The following is a 22,506-nucleotide window of genomic DNA, read 5'->3' as shown; positions in this document are numbered from 1 at the left end:
GGGGGTGCGTGGGAAATTTCACACGCGATTGGCCCTGTGCGAGCGGGGTACGTGGATTTATGGGGTGCGTGGAAAGTTTCACACGCGATTGGCCCTGTGCGAGCGGGGTACATGAATTTCTGGGGTGCGCGGGAAGTTTCACACGCGATTGGCCCTGTGCGAGCGAGCTACGTGTATTTCTGGGGTGCGCGGGGAAGTTTCACATGTGATTGGCCCTGTACGAGGGGCGGGGTACGTGTATTTTGGGGGTGTGCTGGAAGTTTCACACGCGATTGGCCCTGTGCGAGCGGGGTACGTGTATTTCGGGGGTGCGCGGGAAGTTTCACACGCGATTGGCCCTTTGTGAGCAGCGGGGTACGTGTATTTCCGGGGTGTGTGGGAAGTTTCATACGCGAATGGCCCTCTGTGAGCGGGCTATGTGTATTTCTGGGGTGCGCGGGAAGTTTCACACGCGATTGGCCCTGTGTGAGCAGGGTACGTGTATTTCAGGGGTGCGCAGGAAGTTTCACACGCGATTGGCCCTGTGCGAGCGGGCTCTGTGTATTTCGGGGGTGCGCAGGAAGTTTCACACGCGATTGGCCCTCTGCGAGCGGGGTACGTGGATTTCTGGGGTGCGCTGGAAGTTTCACACGCGATTAGCTTTCTGCGAGCGGGGTACGTGTATTTCTGGGGTTGTGGGAAGTTTCACACGCGATTGGCCCTGTGCGAGCGGGGTACGTGTATTTCGGGGGTGCGCTTGAAGTTTCACACGCGATTGACCCTGTGCGAGCGGGATATGTGTATTTCGGGGGTGCGCGGGAAGTTTGACACGTGATTGGCCCTGTGTGAGCAGTGGGGTACGTGGATTTCTGGGGTGCGTGGAAAGTTTCACACGTGATTGGCCCTGTGCGAGCGGGGTATGTGGATTTCTGGCGTGCGTGGGAAGATTCACACGTGATTGGCCCTGTGCGAGCGGGGTACGTGTATTTTGGGGGTGCGCAGGAAGTTTCACATGCAATTGGCCCTGTGTGAGTGGGGTACGTGTATTTCTGGGGTGCGCGGGAAGTTTCACACGCGATTGGCCCTGTGCAAGTGGCGGGGTACGTGTATGTTGGAGGTGCGTGGGAAGTTTCACATGCGATTGGCCCTGTGCGAGCGGGGTACGTGTATTTCCGGGGTCGCGGGAAGTTTCACAGGCGATTGGCCCTGTGCGAGCGGGGTAGGTGCATTTCGGGGGTGCGCTGGAAGTTTCACACGCGATTGGCCCTCTGCGAGCGGGGTATGTGTATTTCGGGGGTGCGCGGGAAGTTTCACACGCGATTGGCCCTCTGTGAGCAGCGGGGTACGTGTATTTCCGGGGTGTGCGGGAAGTTTCATACGCGAATGGCCCTCTGCGAGTGGGCTATGTGTATTTCTGGGGTGCGCGGGAAGTTTCACACGCGATTGGCCCTGTGTGAGCGGGGTACGTGTATTTCAGGGGTGCGCGGGAAGTTTCACACGCGATTGGCCCTGTGTGAGCGGTCTCCGTGTATTTCGGGGGTGCGCGGGAAGTTTCACACGCGATTGGCCCTGTTCGAGCAGGCTATGTGTATTTCTGGGGTGCGCGGGAAGTTTCACACGCGATTAGCTTTCTGCGAGCGGGGTACGTGGATTTATGGGGTGCGCGGGAAGTTTCACACGCGATTAGCTTTCTGCGAGCGGGGTACGTGGATTTATGGGGTGCGCGGGAAGTTTCACACATGATTGGCCCTGTGCGAGCAGGCTACGTGTATTTCTGGGGTGCATGGGAAGTTTCACACACGATTGGCCCTGTGCGAGTGTGGTACATGTATTTCGGGGGTTTGCAGGAAGTTTCACACGCGATTGGCCCTGTGCGAGTGGGGTACGTGGATTTCTGGGGTGCGCGGGAAGTTTCACACGCGATTGGCCCTGTGCGAGCGGGCTACGTGTATTTCTGGGGTGCGCAGGGAAGTTTCACATGCGATTGGCCCTGTGCGAGCGGGGTACATGTATTTCCGGGGTGCGTGGGAAGTTTCACACGCAATTGGGCCTGTCCGAGGGGTGGGGTACGTGTATTTTGGGGGTGTACTTGAAGTTTCACACGCGATTGACCCTGTGCGAGCGGGGTATGTGTATTTCGGGGGTGCGCGGGAAGTTTGACACGTGATTGGCCCTGTGTGAGCAGTGGGGTACGTGGATTTCAGGGGTGCGTGGAAAGTTTCACACACGATTGGTCCTGTGCGAGCGGGGTATGTGGATTTCTGGCGTGTGTGGGAAGATTCACACGTGATTGGCCCTGTGCGAGCGGGGTACGTGTATTTTGGGGGTGCGCGGGAAGTTTCACATGCAATTGGCCCTGTGCGAGCGGGCTCCGTGTATTTCGGGGGTGCGTGGGAAATTTCACACGCGATTGGCCCTGTGCGAGCGGGTTACGTGGATTTATGGGGTGCGTGGAAAGTTTCACACGCGATTGGCCCTGTGCGAGCGGGGTACATGAATTTCTGGGGTGCGCGGGAAGTTTCACACGCGATTGGCCCTGTGCGAGCGAGCTACGTGTATTTCTGGGGTGCGCGGGGAAGTTTCACATGTGATTGGCCCTGTGCGAGGGGCGGGGTACGTGTATTTTGGGGGTGTGCTGGAAGTTTCACACGCGATTGGCCCTGTGCGAGCGGGGTACGTGTATTTCGGGGGTGCGCGGGAAGTTTCACACGCGATTGGCCCTCTGTGAGCAGCGGGGTACGTGTATTTCCGGGGTGTGCGGGAAGTTTCATACGCGAATGGCCCTCTGTGAGCGGGCTATGTGTATTTCTGGGGTGCGCGGGAAGTTTCACACGCGATTGGCCCTGTGTGAGCAGGGTACGTGTATTTCAGGGGTGCGCAGGAAGTTTCACAAGCGATTGGCCCTGTGCGAGCGGGCTCTGTGTATTTCGGGGGTGCGCAGGAAGTTTCACACGCGATTGGCCCTCTGCGAGCGGGGTACGCGGATTTCTGGGGTGCGCTGGAAGTTTCACACGCGATTAGCTTTCTGCGAGCGGGGTACGTGTATTTCTGGGGTTGTGGGAAGTTTCACACGCGATTGGCCCTGTGCGAGCGGGGTACGTGTATTTCGGGGGTGCGCTTGAAGTTTCACACGCGATTGACCCTGTGCGAGCGGGATATGTGTATTTCGGGGGTGCGCGGGAAGTTTGACACGTGATTGGCCCTGTATGAGCAGTGGGGTATGTGGATTTCTGGGGTGCGTGGAAAGTTTCACACGCGATTGGCCCTGTGCGAGCGGGGTATGTGGATTTCTGGCGTGCGTGGGAAGATTCACACGTGATTGGCCCTGTGCGAGCGGGGTACGTGTATTTTGGGGGTGCGCGGGAAGTTTCACACGCGATTGGCCCTGTGTGAGCGGTCTCCGTGTATTTCGGGGGTGCGCGGGAAGTTTCACACGCGATTGGCCCTGTGCGAGCAGGCTATATGTATTTCTGGGGTGCGCGGGAAGTTTCACACGCGATTAGCTTTCTGCGAGCGGGGTACGTGGATTTATGGGGTGCGCGGGAAGTTTCACACGCGATTAGCTTTCTGCGAGCGGGGTACGTGGATTTATGGGGTGCGCGGGAAGTTTTACACATGATTGGCCCTGTGCGAGCGGGCTATGTGTATTTCTGGGGTGCATGGGAAGTTTCACACACGATTGGCCCTGTGCGAGTGTGGTACATGTATTTCGGGGGTTTGCAGGAAGTTTCACACGCGATTGGCCCTGTGCGAGTGGGGTACGTGGATTTCTGGGGTGCGCGGGAAGTTTCACACGCGATTGGCCCTGTGCGAGCGGGCTACGTGTATTTCTGGGGTGCGCAGGGAAGTTTCACATGCGATTGGCCCTGTGCGAGCGGGGTACATGTATTTCCGGGGTGCGTGGGAAGTTTCACACGCAATTGGGCCTGTCCGAGGGGTGGGGTACGTGTATTTTGGGGGTGTACTTGAAGTTTCACACGCGATTGACCCTGTGCGAGCGGGGTATGTGTATTTCGGGGGTGCGCGGGAAGTTTGACACGTGATTGGCCCTGTGTGAGCAGTGGGGTACGTGGATTTCAGGGGTGCGTGGAAAGTTTCACACACGATTGGTCCTGTGCGAGCGGGGTATGTGGATTTCTGGCGTGTGTGGGAAGATTCACACGTGATTGGCCCTGTGCGAGCGGGGTACGTGTATTTTGGGGGTGCGCGGGAAGTTTCACATGCAATTGGCCCTGTGCGAGCGGGCTCCGTGTATTTCGGGGGTGCGTGGGAAATTTCACACGCGATTGGCCCTGTGCGAGCGGGGTACGTGGATTTATGGGGTGCGTGGAAAGTTTCACACGCGATTGGCCCTGTGCGAGCGGGGTACATGAATTTCTGGGGTGCGCGGGAAGTTTCACACGCGATTGGCCCTGTGCGAGCGAGCTACGTGTATTTCTGGGGTGCGCGGAGAAGTTTCACATGTGATTGGCCCTGTGCGAGGGGCGGGGTACGTGTATTTTGGGGGTGTGCTGGAAGTTTCACACGCGATTGGCCCTGTGCGAGCGGGGTACGTGTATTTCGGGGGTGCGCGGGAAGTTTCACACGCGATTGGCCCTCTGTGAGCAGCGGGGTACGTGTATTTCCGGGGTGTGCGGGAAGTTTCATACGCGAATGGCCCTCTGTGAGCGGGCTATGTGTATTTCTGGGGTGCGCGGGAAGTTTCACACGCGATTGGCCCTGTGTGAGCAGGGTACGTGTATTTCAGGGGTGCGCAGGAAGTTTCACACGCGATTGGCCCTGTGCGAGCGGGCTCTGTGTATTTCGGGGGTGCGCAGGAAGTTTCACACGCGATTGGCCCTCTGCGAGCGGGGTACGTGGATTTCTGGGGTGCGCTGGAAGTTTCACACGCGATTAGCTTTCTGCGAGCGGGGTACGTGTATTTCTGGGGTTGTGGGAAGTTTCACACGCGATTGGCCCTGTGCGAGCGGGGTACGTGTATTTCGGGGGTGCGCTTGAAGTTTCACACGCGATTTACCCTGTGCGAGCGGGATATGTGTATTTCGGGGGTGCGCGGGAAGTTTGACACGTGATTGGCCCTGTGCGAGCGGGGTATGTGGATTTCTGGCGTACGTGGGAAGATTCACACGTGATTGGCCCTGTGCGAGCGGGGTACGTGTATTTTGGGGGTGCGCGGGAAGTTTCACACGCGATTGGCCCTGTGCGAGCGGGCTCTGTGTATTTCGGGGGTGCGCGGGAAGTTTCACACGCGATTGGCCCTCTGCGAGCGGGGTACATGGATTTCTGGGGTGCGCGGGAAGTTTCACACATGATTGGCCCTGTGCGAGCGGGGTACGTGTATTTTGGGGGTGCGCGGGAAGTTTCACACGCGATTGGCCCTGTGCGAGCAGGCTATGTGTATTTCTGGGGTGCGCGGGAAGTTTCACACGCGATTAGCTTTCTGCGAGCGGGGTACGTGGATTTATGGGGTGCGCGGGAAGTTTCACACATGATTGGCCCTGTGCGAGCGGGCTACGTGTATTTCTGGGGTGCGTGGGAAGTTTCACACACGATTGGCCCTGTGCGAGTGTGGTACATGTATTTCGGGGGTTTGCAGGAAGTTTCACACGCGATTGGCCCTGTGCGAGTGGGGTACGTGGATTTCTGGGGTGCGAGGGAAGTTTCACACATGATTGGCCCTGTGCGAGCGGGCTACGTGTATTTCTGGGGTGCGCAGGGAAGTTTCACATGCGATTGGCCCTGTGCGAGCGGGGTACATGTATTTCCGGGGTGCGTGGGAAGTTTCACACGCAATTGGGCCTGTCCGAGGGGTGGGGTACGTGTATTTTGGGGGTGCGCTTGAAGTTTCACACGCGATTGACCCTGTGCGAGCGGGGTATGTGTATTTCGGGGGTGCGCGGGAAGTTTGACACGTGATTGGCCCTGTGTGAGCAGTGGGGTACGTGGATTTCTGGGGTGCGTGGAAAGTTTCACACACGATTGGTCCTGTGCGAGCGGGGTATGTGGATTTCTGGCGTGCGTGGGAAGATTCACATGCAATTGGCCCTGTGCGAGCGGGCTCCGTGTATTTCGGGGGTGCGTGGGAAATTTCACACGCGATTGGCCCTGTGCGAGCGGGGTACGTGGATTTATGGGGTGCGTGGAAAGTTTCACACGCGATTGGCCCTGTGCGAGCGGGGTACATGAATTTCTGGGGTGCGCGGGAAGTTTCACACGCGATTGGCCCTGTGCGAGTGAGCTACGTGTATTTCTGGGGTGCGCAGGGAAGTTTCACATGTGATTGGCCCTGTGCGAGCGGGGTACGTATATTTCGGGGGTGCGCGGGAAGTTTCACACGCGATTGGCCCTGTGCGAGGGGCGGGGTACGTGTATTTTGGGGGTGTGCTGGAAGTTCCACACGCGATTGGCCCTGTGCGAGCGGGGTACGTGTATTTCGGGGGTGCGCGGGAAGTTTCACACGCGATTGGCCCTCTGTGAGCAGCGGGGTACGTGTATTTCCGGGGTGTGCGGGAAGTTTCATACGCGAATGGCCCTCTGTGAGCGGCGGGGTACCTGTATTTCCGGGGTGTGCGGGAAGTTTCATACGCGAATGGCCCTCTGTGAGCGGGCTATGTGTATTTCTGGGGTGCGCGGGAAGTTTCACACGCGATTGGCCCTGTGTGAGCAGGGTACGTGTATTTCAGGGGTGCGCAGGAAGTTTCACACGCGATTGGCCCTGTGCGAGCGGGCTCTGTGTATTTCGGGGGTGCGCGGGAAGTTTCACACGCGATTGGCCCTCTGCGAGCGGGGTACATGGATTTCTGGGGTGCGCGGGAAGTTTCACACGCGATTAGCTTTCTGCGAGCGGGGTACGTGGATTTATGGGGTGCGCGGGAAGCTTCACACATGATTGGCCCTGTGCGAGCGGGGTACATGAATTTCTGGGGTGCGCGGGAAGTTTCACACGCGATTGGCCCTGTGCGAGTGAGCTACGTGTATTTCTGGGGTGCGCAGGGAAGTTTCACATGTGATTGGCCCTGTGCGAGCGGGGTACGTATATTTCGGGGGTGCGCGGGAAGTTTCACACGCGATTGGCCCTGTGCGAGGGGCGGGGTACGTGTATTTTGGGGGTGTGCTGGAAGTTCCACACGCGATTGGCCCTGTGCGAGCGGGGTACGTGTATTTCGGGGGTGCGCGGGAAGTTTCACACGCGATTGGCCCTCTGTGAGCAGCGGGGTACGTGTATTTCCGGGGTGTGCGGGAAGTTTCATACGCGAATGGCCCTCTGTGAGCCGCGGGGTACCTGTATTTCCGGGGTGTGCGGGAAGTTTCATACGCGAATGGCCCTCTGTGAGCGGGCTATGTGTATTTCTGGGGTGCGCGGGAAGTTTCACACGCGATTGGCCCTGTGTGAGCAGGGTACGTGTATTTCAGGGGTGCGCAGGAAGTTTCACACGCGATTGGCCCTGTGCGAGCGGGCTCTGTGTATTTCGGGGGTGCGCGGGAAGTTTCACACGCGATTGGCCCTCTGCGAGCGGGGTACATGGATTTCTGGGGTGCGCGGGAAGTTTCACACGCGATTAGCTTTCTGCGAGCGGGGTACGTGGATTTATGGGGTGCGCGGGAAGCTTCACACATGATTGGCCCTGTGCGAGCGGGCTACGTGTATTTCTGGGGTGCGTGGGAAGTTTCACACACGATTGGCCCTGTGCGAGTGTGGTACATGTATTTCGGGGGTTCGCAGGAAGTTTCACACGCGATTGGCCCTGTGCGAGTGGGGTACGTGGATTTCTGGGGTGCGCGGGAAGTTTCACACGCGATTGGCCCTGTGCGAGCGGGCTACGTGTATTTCTGGGGTGCGCAGGGAAGTTTCACATGCGATTGGCCCTGTGCGAGCGGGGTACGTGTATTTCCGGGGTGCATGGGAAGTTTCACATGCAATTGGGCCTGTGCGAGGGGTGGGGTACGTGTATTTTGGGGGTGCGCTGGAAGTTTCACACGCGATTGGCCCTCTGCGAGCGGGGTACGTGTATTTCCGGGGTTGTGGGAAGTTTCACACGCGATTGGCCCTGTGCGAGCGGGGTACGTGTATTTCGGGGGTGCGCTTGAAGTTTCACACGCGATTGACCCTGTGCGAGCGGGATATGTGTATTTCGGGGGTGCGCGGGAAGTTTCACACGTGATTGGCCCTGTGTGAGCAGTGGGGTACGTGGAATTCCGGGGTGCGTGGAAAGTTTCACACGCGATTGGCCCTGTGCGAGCGGGGTATGTGGATTTCTGGCGTGCGTGGGAAGATTCACACGTGATTGGCCCTGTGTGAGCAGGCTATGTGTATTTCTGGGGTGCGCGGGAAGTTTCACACGCGATTAGCTTTCTGCGAGCGGGGCACGTGGATTTATGGGGTGCGTGGGAAGTTTCACACGCGATTAGCTTTCTGCGAGCGGGGTACGTGGATTTATGGGGTGCGCGGGAAGTTTCACACATGATTGGCCCTGTGCGAGCGGGCTACGTGTATTTCTGGGGTGCGTGGGAAGTTTCACACACGATTGGCCCTGTGCGAGTGTGGTACATGTATTTCGGGGGTTCGCAGGAAGTTTCACACGCGATTGGCCCTGTGCGAATGGGGTACGTGGATTTCTGGGGTGCGCGGGAAGTTTCACACGCGATTGGCCCTGTGCGAGCGGGCTACGTGTATTTCTGGGGTGCGCAGGGAAGTTTCACATGCGATTGGCCCTGTGCGAGCGGGGTACGTGTATTTCCGGGGTGCGTGGGAAGTTTCACACGCAATTGGGCCTGTGCGAGGGGTGGTGTACGTGTATTTTGGGGGTGCGCTGGAAGTTTCACATGCGATTGGCCCTCTGCGAGCGGGTACGTGTATTTCCGGGGTTGTGGGAAGTTTCACACGCGATTGGCCCTGTGCGAGCAGGGTACGTGTATTTCGGGGGTGCGCTTGAAGTTTCACACGCGATTGACCCTGTGCGAGCGGGGTATGTGTATTTCGGGGGTGCGCGGGAAGTTTGACACGTGATTGGCCCTGTGTGAGCAGTGGGGTACGTGGATTTCTGGGGTGCGTGGAAAGTTTCACACGCGATTGGCCCTGTGCGAGCGGGGTATGTGGATTTCTGCCGTGCGTGGGAAGATTCACACGTGATTGGCCCTGTGCGAGCGGGGTACGTGTATTTTGGGGGTGCGCGGGAAGTTTCACATGCAATTGGCCCTGTGCGAGCGGGCTCCGTGTATTTCGGGGGTGCGTGGGAAATTTCACAAGCGATTGGCCCTGTGCGAGCGGGGTACGTGGATTTATGGGGTGCGCAGGAAGTTTCATACGCGATTGACCCTGTGCGAGCGGGCTATGTGTATTTCTGGGGTGTTTGGGAAGTTTCACACGCTATTGGCCCTGTGCGAGCGGGGTACGTGTATTTTGGGGGTGCGCAGGAAGTTTCACACGCGATTGGCCCTGTCTGAGCGGGGTACATGAATTTCTGGGGTGCGCGGGAAGTTTCACACGCGATTGGCCCTGTGCGAGCGAGCGAGCTACGTGTATTTCTGGGGTGCGCGGGGAAGTTTCACATGTGATTGGCCCTGTGCGAGCGGGGTATGTATATTTCCGGGGTGCGCAGGAAGTTTCACAAGCGATTGGCCTTGTGCGAGGGGCGGGGTACGTGTATTTTGGGGGTGTGCTGGAAGTTTCACACGCGATTGGCCCTGTGCGAGCGGGGTACATGGATTTCGGGGGTGCCCCAACGAATTGGCAGTGGGTGTCCTCCCAGGTGTGCCCTCTCCCCCCTCCACAGGGCCTGCAGTCAGACCCCAACACAGGGGTACACACTGCACCTCTGGCCATGCCCCACAAGCAGCCTATCCACCCTGCTGAAGCCCCCCAGCCAGCCCACATGTCACCATGCACAAGTGAGCACTGACTTATGTCCCCCAGCACCCCTATCCACCCAGCATTGAGGGGCACCTGCCAGCAGGCCCCGACTCATGTCCCCCAGCACCCCACCCACCCAGCATTGAGGGGCACCTGCCAGCAGGCCCCGACTCATGTCCCCCAGCACCCCCATCCACCCAGCATTAAGGGGCACCTGCCAGCAGGCCCCGACTCATGTCCCCCAGCACCCCCATCCATCCAGCATTGAGGGGCACCTGCCAGCAGGCCCCGACTCATGTCCCCCTGCAACACGAAAGGAAGCTGCACAATGATGGCCCTCATGTACACCACAATTCCACAGCACGCCACCCCACTCTTGACATGTAATGATTTCACCAATCCACCACACACCAACATGCCTATGTCACAACACAAATTAAAAGTCAACCATGTACATCAACACATGTCGATCACACACACACACACACACACACACACACACACACACACACACACACTGTTTGCCATAGATTGTGCAAAACCACAATTTGACATGCCTCTCTGGCTGGGGGTCGCCAGTGGTCTCAGATAATTTTTGCCCCGACATGGCGACCACCGAGGCAGGCGTGGTTGGGCAACGGGGTCCTGGGGCTGGGCTGTGGAGCAATGGTATCCCAGTCGGGAGTCTTCTGTTCCAGCAGGGATGGACACAGCAACTGGACCCCTGCAGATGGCTAACGTGCAGGCACCAAATAGCAGGGAACATGGGCAGTAGGCAGGCAGCAGCAGATGGCTGGTGGGAGCGTGCTCGGGGGTCTTGGGGGCAGGAAAATAGCCTTTTGGGCAGGAGCGTGGTCTTCCATGTGTTTTCGCGTGGCCAGCTTGATACGGAGTGATTTGGCATGTGAAAAAAGTGCACGTGATCGTGAAATCCGAGGAAAGGCCCTTAGCGCGTAAGCGCGTAAGTGACGTTACGCGCGCGGGCGTTCCCCACAGCACGGGTGCATAGTGAATCAGCACGTGAGAAAACTGCACGTCACCGTGCTATTGGAGGAAAGGGCCTTAGCGTGTAAGCGCGTAAGTGACGTTGCACGTGTGGGCTGGCTTAAAAGGTACGAGTATCATGCTATTTTCTTGTACATGCTTTTTGTGGAGAGCGAGCGGTAGATTCTTGTACTTCTTGTCGGTTCACACGCGATTACTTCACAACGTTTCCTCAGACTGCATTCTTTTCTTCTTTTGGCGGGGGTGTTGCCAAAGCGCACATGTGTGTCTTTTTCACGTTCTTTTTCAAGGCAGACGGTGAGTCGCGCAAGTATTTTCCAACTGTGGTTGCCCCCATGTGTCGCGTACCCCTTCAGAGGTCATTGTAGGCTGCGTGTAAGACGCGTACCCTTATTTTTGTGTTTCTGGGTGCCACAGCATAGTGCGGGTTCATTTTTCCACGCACGTGGTCTACCAGGGGTTGCGTGCACGTGTACTTTTGGTTTTGGGGTGCCTGTGCGTTGCGTGACCCGTCATCTTCCCCCAGAGATCACAGACAGCCTTGCTAGAGCACTAGGGTACGAATTTCATCTAGTACCCTACCCCTTTCACCCTAATTGCCCAGCACAATTGTTTACTGCAACTGCCATATGCACAACAACATCAGTGCCATTGTTGGGTGGCGACCAAGCAATTAGGGAGGCAAAGGTGGCTGATCTCAAAGAGGTGGGCGTGGTGGTCGCGGTAGGGGACGTGGCCAGGATTTGCAGGGTGCCCCTAGAGCCCCATGTGTGGAGGACCAATCGGGGCCACCTATGCTCCCCCCCAATGGTTGTGGGAAACGTAGCTGACACCATCCCAGCTCAGCCCTTGTTGGACCGGCCCATTTTGTCAACTGAACTGGCACAGGATGACTCCCAGGCTGACTTCCAGGTCACCAAGTCTAAGCCACATGTGGCGGTGAAAGTTGCTGTCACCAGGCCACGTGGATCTGGGGCAGCAATGTCATCTGCTGCCCCAAGTAGCCAGGTTGGGGAGGCTGCAGGGGCAGCTGCAGCTCAATACACCTCAGCTCCGAGTCTCCCAGCCGGGACAGTGTCGGTCCAGGTCCATCACACCGACGTTGGCCCTGCCAACATCACCCTGCAGCCTATGCCTGCACCAAGACCTTTGGTCATTGTGCCTTTACAGGCTTCAAGTACCCAGTCCACCTCTGCTTCTGCCCCTACTGTTCAGAGCAGCGTAAGCCACTCAGGATCCGCACCACCTTCCAAGAAGAAGAAGAAGGGTGCTCTAGCACTACAGGCTGATAGCCCAGACACGGTTACACACTCCGGCACGTCAAGGAAGCCTAGCTTTAATGACGCCGAACTTGATGCACTTGTGGCCTATGTGTTAGCACATAGCCGCGAAATGGTGGTGACTGCAGGGTGCAAGACTAAGCCTGGTTAACATAGGGCCCACTGGCAGACCATCGCGGACCACATTAGTGCCCTTGGATTTGTGAGGCGCACAGCTGATGATTGCTACAAGCGGTGGAATGACCTGAAACGCAGAGCAAAGAACAAGCTGGCTTCAAATCATGCCTCTACTCTGGCGACTGGTGGTGAGTCTCCAGCAGAGAACGACCAACTCACTGAAAATGAGTCTGTTGCTGGAACCTTCGTCACAGAGGAACAGATCCAAGGTGTGGGAGACCTACCAGATTACAAAGCATTGTCTGGTGAGTGCCCATGCATGTGTGTGTAATCCATGTGTATGTTGCTTGGGTGACGTGTTCTGATTCGGTGCTAGGTGTTACTCACCGAGCCAGAAGGTGTGCGTGACCCAACCTGGATCAAGATGTAGGATGAGCCGTAGACATCTCCAAAAACCCAGTTCCCCTGATTTCAAAGAATCAGGCTTCCTCTTCGAGAGGGGCTCTTTTTCACGATGTACCACTCTGCTATTTATGTAAGAACAGACAGAGTAGTCTATAATGCAAAAGAGCGGGATTGAGCGCACCGCCAGACCAATGCTGCAAGAGATACAGAAAGGTTTTGAGTATTATGCCTAACTTGTTCTTTTAAATTCTTTCTATTTAACACAATAGAACTGCCGGTACTTGAGATAGTGTATGTGAGTAGACCTGAGAGGAAGTCCTGGACCAGTTTCAATAAGGAATACAAAATCCAAATGATGGATGACAACGGCAGGAAAAAATAATAAAGTGGGAAGGTTAGTATAGGGAGGACAACCCGAGCGGCACGAGGGACGCACTAGGGACGGGTTGGTACATGTCCTGGAAAGAGTTCGTAAATGCACTTCAGTAGAAAAACAAACAGTCTCTCAGTATGTGAACACGGTTAATCAGGTAGTTGGAGCAAAGGCAGTCCTTGATAAGCAGCACTGGTAGGAATGGACTTATATTCCAAATAGATGATTCAGATAGAACAGGAAGAAAAGGACCAAGCAGCGTCGCACTGAAGCAGATCTCAGCAGATCTTGATCGTAGAGGCGGAACTCAAATGGAAAGCAGAGGCGTTCGTGCAAGCGTGAGTTGAATGAGAACAGGAGTTCAGTTTTGAGCGGAAGTGAAGAGCCGCAGAGCCCATAGAACTGAAGGTTGAGCGGGGAGGCTCCTGCGGTTTAACGTCAGTAAAGGAAAACTGCATGTGAATAGAAAAAAACGTGGCAACAAGTCTTAGGGTAATCCAGATAAGCAGAAACAGAGTACAAAGCCGAGGTCTGGTAATGAAAGTTCAGAGTCCAAGGTTCACGGAGGGTAATCCGAGGAAGGCAAACAGTGCCGTAGGCGGGCTATAAAAAGGCACGTAGTAACGTACAATTAGCAGCAACGAAGTTCCCGCGGCTGAAGGCTTTAAGGAACAAGGGGGCGTGGCTTCAGTGTAAGTGAAGCACGTCCGTTCAGCTGACTAGCACGTTTACGTGAGTTAAACAGTTTCCAAGGCAACTTGTAACAATGCCAAAGCGGATTCCATGGTCGGGAATTTCTTCGTAAGAAAGACCTTTGCTGCCGTAGTATAACAGCATCGACCTCCAAAAACGCCGGAAACCCCTGGGCGGCATGGAATTCCCGCAAGAGATCGGGGCAATGCAGATTGGACAAAGGCTCCCAAGTACGATCCTCGGGTCCAAACCCCTTCTAGTCCACTAAATAAAGAGCAGAACCCCTAGAGATCCTACAGTCAAGGATGCGGGAGACCTCATACTCCTCCTCCCCATCCACCATGATAGGAGCAGGGCGTGCAGGCATCCGAGTGGACGGAAGGAATGGCTTTATCAGTGAAACATGAAACACAGGGTGAATACGCCAATTCCTTGGGAGATCCAATTTAACCGCGACAGGATTGATCAAAGAGGAAACGCGGAAAGGACCAACAAAGCGTGGCAGCAAGGAACGCTTACCCGCAATACGCAGGTTGCGGGAGGACAACCAAACCTTCATACCAGTCCGATAGTCCGGTGCCAGCAGCCGGCGAGCATCCGCTGCCCTTTTTGCATGCTCCTGAGCCCGGAGTAGATGGCAACGTACATCTTGATGTACTTGGTCTAGGTCTCTTACACATGCCAACGCAGCAGGATAGGCCTCAGGTAAGGGAAGAGTCAATGGTAAAGACCTCAGGTGTAAACCGTATAATGCAAAAAAGGGGGACACCCCCGTGGAAGAATGTAAGGAATTGTTATATGCAAATTCCGCTTGAGGCAGGGCTGTGTACCAGGTCTGTTGGAACTGGAGACAAAGGCAGCACAAATATTGTTCAATAGTGGAATTAAGTCTTTCAGTTTGGCCATCTGTTTGAGGATGATAGGATGAAGAATACCTGTCATCGATTCCCAAAGAGGTAGTAAGCGCCCTCTAGAATCTTGACATGAATTGTGTACCCCGATCAGACACAATGACGGAAGCGAGACCAAAATATCTGAAGACATTAGCCATAAACAGTCTGGCCAAACGGGAAGCAGAAGGCAACCCCGAACAAGGCACAAAAATGGTGTATTTTGTGAAGTAATCCACGACTACCCATATGGTATCATGTCCCTGTACTTCTGGCAATTCCACAATAAAGTCCATCGATACCATATGCCAGGGTTTATGAGGAACCAGTAAAGGCCGCAGTAAGCCCACTGGTCTGGACCTGGCGGATTTACACTGGGCACATATAGCACATTTAGCAATGTAATCTTGCACATCACAAGCCATGTTAGACCACCAAGACCATCGCCGTAGAGATTCCAGTGTTTTCTTTTGACCTGGATCTGCGGCGACCACAGAATCATCTGCCCATTGGAGCGCCAATAAATGAGCCTGACCGGGAGGTATGAAAATACACCCTTGAATGATGGGTAGACCTTGAGACAAGTCCATATTGAGTTCCTGGACCTCTTTTGGATGTTCAGTTGCACATTTCTCAAGGATAGTACGCAAGGAGGGATGTACCATGCATCCGCAAACAACCTTGTTTGGGAGAAGCATAGGAGGCTCCATCTTGGATGGGTCACCCCCCGAATGAAGATGTGATAGCACGTCAGCTGATACCTGAGCCTTGCCAGGACGATAGGTTATATGGAATTGGTATTGCAAAAATAACAAATGCCATCTTGCCTGTCTAGCCGTGAGACACTTCATAGATTTGAAAGCCAAGAGACTTCTGTGATCGGAATACACAGTGACAGGATGACGTGCTCCAAGCAAATGATGTAGCCACTCAGCGAAGGCATCCCTGATCGCCAGCAGTTCCCGTTCCGTGATGGAGTAGTTCTTTTCGTATGCTGTTAATTTGTGAGAAAAAGAGGGTGCATTTCCCTAGTATGTGGACATTCTTGGGACAAGACTGCTCCTATAGCGGTCAGCTTCCACATAGAAAGGAAGATCAGGATCATGGTGTTTAAGGACAGGTGCAGAGACAAAAGCTGATTTTAAATGGTCGAAAGCCTGTTGTGCCGCAGGTGACCAATCGTAGGGCGTTTTAACACTGGTTAGTGAGGTAAGAGGCGTCTATAAAAGTTGGCGAAACCCAAGAAAGACTGGAGGGATTCAACTGTCTTGGGTGCTGGCCATTCAAGTATGGCCTTCACTTTGGATTTGCTCATATGCACCCCTTGGTTGGTGAGATCGTAACCCAGGAATTCCACCTCAGAAGCGTGGAATATGCATTTTTCAGCTTTCACAAATAGGTGATTCTCCCTTAGACGTTGGAGTACAGTTTTTACGTGTTGAATGTGTTCAGTAAGGGTGTGTGAATAAATCAATATGTCATCTAAGTATATGACAACATACTAGTCTGAGATGTCATGAAACAAGTCATTCATGAAAGCCTGAAAAGTGGCCGGGGCTTTACAAAGCCTGAAGGGCATCACCAAGTATTCGTACAACCCATATCTTGTCTTGAATGCAGTCTTCCACTCATCCTCCTCTCTGATGCGCACCAGATTGTATGCTCCTCTGAGGTCCAGCTTAGTGAAAATCCATGAAGACCCCAATTGATCGAGAAGAACAGAAATCAGTGGCAATGGATATTGATTTTTTATGGTAACTGCATTCAAGGCTCTGTAATCAATGCAGGGACGAAGATCTCCTTCTTTCTTTGGCACAAAGAAGAGAGGGGATGTCGCCGGTGATTTGGACGGTCTAATAAACCCCATAGCAAGTGGTTTATCGAGGTATTCCTTTAGCACAGCATCCTCCTTTAGGGTAAGAGAATACACCCTTCCCACAGGAATCTTTGCCCCGGGCATTAAATATATGGGGCAGTCGTAGATCCTATGGGGTGGTGGGGTTTCAGCCATGCCCTTGTCGAACACATCTAGGAAGTCAGCGTAATCTATAGGAACAGATGGTGATGCGACAGTAGAAATAGCTCCGATGTGCTGGGAAGAAGATGCAAGAGCATTAATAGGAATATTCTGAATAATACCATGTAAGGGCGTGCACTGGAGGTTACATACAGTAGAAGGGAACTGTATCTGGTGTGTGACCCAGTCGATAACAGGGTTGTGGAAACGAAGCCATAGAATACCTAGAATGACCCATAAGCTGGAGCCTTAATAACGTCAAATGTAATGGTCTCAGTATGTCCTTGCTTGGTGCACATGACCATGGGCACCGTCTGATGGGTGACCATTCCAGAAACAAGGGTAGAACCGTCTACTGAATTGACTATCTCAGGTTGTTTCTTGAGAATCAAAGGGATCCCTGCTACTGAGACAAAACCATGGTCAATGTAATTGCCTGTGGCTCCTGAATCAATGGCGGCCTGGGCCTCAATGGATGGTCCAGGAGTCAAAGAAAATCTGACAGGAAGATGGATGAGTTGAGACGATCCAAGACAAGGTGAGTCCTGATTTGGACCTCCCGACATAGAGACTTTGTCTACTGTCGGGATTTGGCGTTTCCCGCCTTTCTTTTGGGTTTCTTTGGACACTCTGGTAAAAGATGGTCAGAGGCACCACAGTACATACACATATTGTGGGACCTACGATACTCCCGTTAAACTGGCGTTAAAGGACTTTTAACAGCACCGATTTGCATGGGTTCAGGGAGAGGCAGAGGTGCTGTGACAGCTTCTGAGGCCGGTAGTATGGGTGTGGCCTTCTTTTCTCCATGTCTTTGTGCCTTGCGGGCGTCGATTTGTAGCACCAAGTCGAGCAACTCCCCGAAAGCTGTAGGCACCACAGGAACGGTGGACAAAATATCCTTAAATTCCTCCGAAAGTCCTTGATAGAACACTGCCGCTTTTTTCTCCTCTGGCCAGTCGGTTTCCGCCGCCAGCTGGTTAAACCGGGCAAGTTAAACCAACAAGGAAGAATTGTCTTGTCGATGTTTGAGTAGCTCTAAATCCGTGGCTTGGGTAGTGTATCTGGTATCAAACACCTTGTTCATCATGGAAAGAAGAGCATCACAATTGTACAGTACATGACTATTGGACTCAAGCAGGGGATTGGCGCAGGCTGCGGCAATACCACCTAAATGAGAAAGAACAAAAGCCGCTTTGGTGGTGGAAGTGGGAAAGGAGGTAGGACGGCATAGGAAATGCAATTTGCACTGATTATTGAACGTCCTGTATTGTTTGGGATCTCCCAAAAACCTTTCCGGAAGAGCCAATGGGAACTGGGTAGTAAGCAACACAGGATCGCTTTCTTGAACGGGTGCTGGAAAACCAGACCCAGAAGCCATAGCACTAGCGCCTGCCTGTGCTGCTGGAGTAGTGACGAGAGACTGAATTGCGTCCATGCGTTGGCACAATGCTTCTTGTGCATTTGTCAGGTCAGTCCGGAGATCCGTAACCATCTGCACTATTTGGTTTAAAGCATTGGTAGTCTCAGTCGACATCTTTCTAGGCTGCTAATTCTGTTACTCACCGAGCCGGAAGGTGTGCGTGACCCCAACCTGGATCAAGATGTAGGATGAGCCCTAGACGTCTCCAAAAACCCAGTTCCCCTGATTTCAAAGAGTCAGGCTTCCTCTTCGAGAGGGGCTCTTTTTCACGATGTACCACTCTGCTATTTACGTAAGAACAGACAGAGTAGTCTATAATGCAAAAGAGCGGGATTGAGCGCACCGCCAGACCAATGCTGCAAGAGATACAGAAAGGTTTTGAGTATTATGCCTAACTTGTTCTTTTAAATTATTTCTATTTAAAACAATAGAACTGCCGGTACCTGAGATAGTGTATGTGAGTAGACCTGAGAGGAAATCCTGGACCAGTTTCAATAAGGAATACAAAATCCAAATGGTGGATGACAACGGCAGGAACAAATAATAAAGGGGGAAGGTTAGTATAGGGAGGACAACCCGAACGGCACGAGGGACGCACTAGGGCCGGGTTGGTGCATGTCCTGGAAAGCGTTCGTAAATGCACTTCAGTAGAAAAACAAACAGTCTCTCAGTATGTGAACACAGTTAATCAGGTAGTTGGGGAAAATGCAGTCCTTGATAAGCAGCACTGGTAGGAATGGACTTATATTCCAAATAGATGATTCAGATAGAACAGGAAGAAAAGGACCAAGCAGCGTCGCACTGAAGCAGATCTCAGCAGATCTTGATCGTAGAGGCGGAACTCAAATGGAAAGCAGAGGCGTTCGTGCAAGCGTGAGTTGAATGAGAACTGGAGTTCAGTTTTGAGCGGAAGTGAAGAGCTGCCGAGCCCGTAGAACTGAAGGTTGAGCGGGGAGGCTCCTGCGGTTTAACGTCAGTAAAAGAAAACTGCATGTGAATAGAAAAAACCGTGGCAACAAGTCCTTGGGGTAATCCAGATAAGCAGAAACAGAGTACAAAGCCGAGGTCTGGTAACAAGAGTTCACAGTCAAAGGTTCACAGAGGGTAATCTGAGGAAGGCAAACAGTGCCGTAGGCGGGCTACGAAAAGGCAAGTAGTAACGTACAATTAGCAGCAACGAAGTTCCCGCGGCTGAAGGCTTTAAGGAACAAGGGGGCATGGCTTCTGTGTAAGTGAAGCACGTCCGATCAGCTGACTAGCACGTTTACGTGACCTAAACAGTTTCCAAGGCAACTTGTAACAATGCCAAAGCGGATTCCATGGTCGGGAAGTTCTTCATAAGAAAGCCCTTTGCTGCCGTAGTGTAACACCAGGTGAGGGTGTGTAGTCCTGAGTGGTATGGGTCACCCATGTGCTTCCTCCAAACCATTCACCTCCCTTGTATTTGGGTATGACAGTATCCCTTCTGACCACAGTAGCCAATTAGCACCACATTACTGCAGTTGCCCTTGAACTGTCATCTTGCAACAACATTGTTCGGAATTTTCAGTGTTCATTCAGCCTGATTGTTTCAATCCTCCCATTTCAGCCCTAATTCCACATATGTGACATGCTTCTGTCATATATTACACCCCACAATGGCTGACATTTATTACCTTGTTATGGGAATGATTTCACCATTCAGGCTGATTGAGTAAGGGCCTGCTCACAAAAAATTTTGTGGCCTGTTTGAATGTGGAACATGATTGTCGTTTCCTGTCATGTTGAAGTGACTTACCATTGATGTATCCATCTGCCTGCCATCACTGTATAATTGTACACTGGATGTGTTTCAGTGTGTGGCACATGCGTATTTTGTCACACTATTTGGAATTGTTCATCTTATCATGTCCATCTCACATGGATGGGTGACAGTACTCATTCACTCACATATGGCTTTACTTGTCAAATGTACCAGGGCTATGCTACGTGCCATCTGTGTGCTGGCATGTGTCATGTATGTGGATTGGCCATGCCACTCACAGGCTAATGTGTGATGCCAGTGCTATCCAGCATGCAGCAAATGTGTTGCTTTTTCATCTTGGAGTCCTCAGTGTTTGCTTTTTGACTCCCCTTCCAACTCATTGACAGTGCATGCATGCCAGGGTTATAGTCATGTGGGACATGTGTAATTCATGTACTGGATCTCTGGCTTGTCAGGCCTATGTGTGTGCTATGGTGCTCATGCCTGTTTCCATTTGTTGTCTTTCATGTTTTTGCAGGTGATGACGCACTTGATGCTGTTGAGGTGGAGGAGATGGTGCAGACCCAGGAGGAATCTCAGCCACAGCCGGGCACCAGTGGAGGACATAGGGTGGTGGTGGGTGAAAACCCAATCCTCCTGCAGACCATACTGTCAACGGGTGTCTCTGGGTGCACCTCCCCAGATCTCTATGATTCAGGTGCTGAATTGGAGAGTGAGACATATGTGGCGTCGCAGGTGAGTGTTACTGGGAGGGACGCTGTTCTGATCAACCCACCTGCACCAGGGGGAGACCCCTCTTTGGGGATGTCAGTGTTGGTAACTCCGCCTTTGGCGGTTATGGATGCAGGGTCACGCTCAACAACATCTGATCCTGTTCCTGGGCCAGCAGATCAGATGGGGAATGCAGTCCTGCAGCCTCAGGCAGTGCCAGAACAGCAAGGTGCAGATCGCCTTGCCCCAAACAGGTGTGGTGCCCGCTGACGCGGTGGCCGTACGCCACCAGGCAATACTTTATGGGAAAACTCCATGTACAGTATAGCAGCACAACAGGGAGCATCGGTTGAATTGATGGCTCAGGCAATGGAGAGGGTGGACACTTCCATTCTCCCCCCTGAAAGGCAGATGGAACAACAACAGCAGGCAACAGACTCCATTTGCCAATCAAACAGGGAAGACATGTTGGCATCCAACAGGGACCGACGGGCGGCACTGGAGACTCTGCACGAAGCCATCTCTGTAGAGTCACAGGGCCACAGGGAAGCCCTGAGGTTAGAACTCCATTTCCTCAGGGGGACTCTGGGTGAACTTGAGGCTTCCCAAAATATTAGGTCGCAACAGCAGCTGGAGCAGCTCACACGTTCACTCTCAGCAGAGCTCCAGGCAACACGTGTGGAGATCCAGTCATCACACGAGGCCATGCGGGTAGAAATGCAGGCTACCCATGAGGTGCTGCATGGGGATCTCTGCACCATCATCCTCCAGAACGAAACCTTCCACGCCTGCATGCTTGCTGCCATGGAGGACCAAACCAGGGCTTTACTTGGGCTGCCTCCCATAGCACAGCCACCTCCTGTTGTAGCAGCAGAGGGTGAAGAGAGCGACAGCAGTTCTCCCACAATAGCGTAGCTGTGCAGGCCATGAGCCCATGGAGGTATTTTTTTTTCCGCAACATCCACGCATGTGGGTGTTGGTGTGCACCCTGTCCTCGAACCTCCTGGGTGGCCACCCTGGTCCACACATGGCCATTTTTATATTTTTTTAAAAACATTTTTTTTACAGTGTGTTGTCTTGTGTGGCTCCCGTGGGCATCCACTGGGTATTACAGCTGGGCACGTGCAGGCTTGTCCTGTCTTTGGGTTAGATGCTTGGGTTCCTGACACACACGGGTGTGACCAAGTGACAGTAACTTACACAGTGACATTGGGCTCCATGAGCTGTGTGGGCAGTCTGTAGTCAAAACTGTGTGGACATCCCTAGTGGGGATTGTTGTTGGATTGAACACTGCATGGTGCATTTATATGTGCTTGTGCATCCATTACTTTCTCCTTATTCACATGTACCTTCTTCATGTCTTCACAAGGCCGTCTCCTTTGCAGATGCAGTTCATGTTGTATGCAGTACACTGACACATTTGCCTGACAGCAACACTCTGCAGTTGGAAGGGGTCGATGTGCTGCCTTAGTCAGGTTGTGAGACTTGCACTACTTTGATTTTGTACTGTCGTATTTTGACACTGTTTCATCCTGTGTTGCTGTTCTGTGTTGCTGGTAAGTATTTGTTCATGTGTGCTGTTTCTTATTGATTACTGGGAGCATATTGTCTGTGGCCTGTTTACATCTGGAACAGTGCACTTTGTGACACTGGTGTCATGTGTTGTGCATTCATTTTGTTGCTTTCACATTGCATGACATGCCATGGTGTGTTGGGTAGCTGAGATGAGGAGGGGTTGGGTGACATGGCAATATTTTCATGTAGTATGTAAGTATGTAGGGATGCACACAATGTAACACTTCCAGGTGACCAATCTCAGGCTGGTATGGTTGTGACAGTTGACTGTCCCTTATCTCCTCATCATTGATTGTCATCTGGTATGTGCCAGGGCTTTGTGCACTCCACAGGGGTAGGATTTTAGGTGAAGTAATTAGCCACCAGCTGGGTACGGGCTGCCTCACCACGTGCCCTTTCACCTCCCATGTGCAGCAGCCGTGCATGTGGTTGGGGATGTGGTGG

The sequence above is a fragment of the Ambystoma mexicanum genome, chromosome 5p (genome assembly GCF_040938575.1).
Source record: "Ambystoma mexicanum isolate Mex_15411 chromosome 5p, UKY_AmexF1_1, whole genome shotgun sequence".
NCBI lineage: Eukaryota > Metazoa > Chordata > Amphibia > Caudata > Ambystomatidae > Ambystoma > Ambystoma mexicanum.
Note: the sequence above shows the minus strand (reverse complement) of the source record.